We start from the raw sequence: 2,526 nt of genomic DNA on the forward strand, positions 1-2,526 counted from the left end.
ATACCTTTTGTTAAGGATATTGAATAAAACGTATCTATGTAACCACGATTATATGACCAATCGTATATCAAATATATTATTTTATCCAAGAAAATTCTTTTAGGACCCCTTTTTGCAAACGAATTTAGTAAGTTCAAATTTTGTAAAGATGAATAAAAAGGCTTATATAAAAGGAATGCTGTAAATATTCCAAAACAAGCTATACTCACTGAAAAAAGTTGCATTTGTTAAAATTGATACCAATCCTCAAAATCATTTGAATTTTGATGTAAAAGATTTATAGATGGAGTTAATAATTTGGATAATATATATCCAAATGTATTCCTTCTTGATTAAAAGGAATTGCTATGGCTCCAACAAAAAAAGTAAATAGAACCAGTATAAGCATAGGAAATAACATAGTATTATCCGATTCATGAGGATAAGAAAAAGCCTTCTTGTAGCCAAAATTCGTAATAGTAATAAGAGCCCCTTTTTTTACATTACCACCAATTCTATATGGCTTCTCATTATTATTCATTGTTAATAAATTATTCATTGTTAATAAAGGGGATAAAGGAAAATTTCTGTTCATCATTGTTTGCTCTCTTCTTTTTTACCCATAGTTTTATTGAATGAGAAGGAGCTACCTTTTTTGCCACTATAATTTTGAAAATTAATGTTTAAATGTCCTTCAAAAGTAAGTAAATAGATCGAAACATATAAAATGCTGTTAATCCGGCCGTGGACCAAGCTATTGCAAAAATCGGTGAATACAACCAACTGTCACTAAGAATTTCATCTTTGGACCAAAAACAAGCAAGGGGTGGAATACCACAAAGAGAAAGTGTACCCACTAAAAAATAATTTGTGTAATTGGCACATGCTTTCTTAAACCGCCCATAAAAACCATATTCTGGCTTTTATCTGGAGAATATCCAACAATAGCTTCCATGGAATGAATAATGGATCCGGATCCTAAAAACAACAATGCCTTCGAATAAGCATGAGTAATCAAATGAAATAAAGCGGCTCGATAAGACCCCATACCTAGAGCTACCATCATATAGCAGTTGGGACATTGTAGAATAGGCTAAACCTCTCTTAATATCTTTTTGAGCAAGAGCTAAAGTAGCCTAATAATACTGTTATTATACCTATCAAAGATATTAGATTCATTATGTAAGGTATAACTATGAAAAGAGGAAGAAGGCGGGCTACAAGAAAATTCACCTGCTACCATAGTGGCAGCATGTATAGAGCCGGAAATAGGAGTAGGCCCCTCCATGGCATCGGGTAACCATACGGAAGGGGAAACTGCGCAGATTTAGCAACTGCGCCCGGCAAATAATAAAGAGGCATAAAGTAACAAATAAAATGAACCTCATTATTATAAATCACGTTATTAAATATTTCGAACAAATCTTGAAATTCGAAACTTCCCGTTATCCAATAAAAACCTAAGATTCCTAATAATAAACCAAAATCGCCTATCCGATTAGTTACAAGCAACTTTTGACAAGCGTTTGCCGCAACAGGTCGTGTGAACCAAAACCCTATTAATAGATAAGAACACATTCCAACCAATTCCCAAAAAATATAAATTTGTATCAAATTAGAACTAGTAATCCCAACATTGAAGTATTGAATAAACTCATATAAGCAAAAAATCTAAAATATCCTTGATCATGAGACATATAATTGTCACTATAAATAAAATTAAAATTCCAACAGTAGTGATTAATATTGACATAATAGAGGTAAGTGAATCAATAAAGTAGCCAAACTCGAAAGAAAAATCATTATTGATAGTTCAAGACCATCCATATTGATAGATAGAACTTCTATTTATTTGCTGAATAGACAGATCGACCGAAAAAATCATAACTATACTTAACAATAAAATATTGGGAAAAGCCCACATACGACGAAGATTTTTGTTGCCGTCGGAAAAAGTAGGAGTCCCATTCCTATTAAAATAGGAATTGGAAGTGGCACAAAAGGTATGATCCATGAATATTGATATGTATGCTCCATAAAAACTTTTTTCTTATTCTTTCTTAATTAATCGTTTCTGATTCACCGGCTCTTATCTCTTTTGATGGAAAGGGAGCAATAATACAATCAAGATATTACAAAGTTAACTGGAATTTTCTATTATTAATCTTTTAATCTTTCTCAAATATTTCAAAAATATTCAAATTTCGAAGTTAGAAGTAATCAAATGATATCACCGAGTTACTAATGGAAAAAAAATATTCTTTTTTTTTTCAAAATTATCTGTATCCTTTAACAGATTAATTACGAGTCTCATTCGAATTTGATTGAAAATGAAAATTGGGCATACTCTCTTCGAGCTTGACCAATTACCAATTAATAGAAAAAAATTCAAGTTTGTTTTTATTAGGTAAATAAAATGGTTTTTACATTTTTTTGTTTTGATGTATTTTTCGTGTATAAATGGAGATGTATAAATTATAAATGTAGGACGACAAAAGAGAAGGAAAGACTCTTTTTTACGTTTTTTTGATTTCATCAATTCAATTT

Source organism: Durio zibethinus, unplaced genomic scaffold (genome assembly GCF_047325235.1).
Source record: "Durio zibethinus cultivar Kanyao isolate XHJ-2024 unplaced genomic scaffold, ASM4732523v1 HiC_scaffold_3, whole genome shotgun sequence".
In the NCBI taxonomy this organism is placed as follows: domain Eukaryota; kingdom Viridiplantae; phylum Streptophyta; class Magnoliopsida; order Malvales; family Malvaceae; genus Durio; species Durio zibethinus.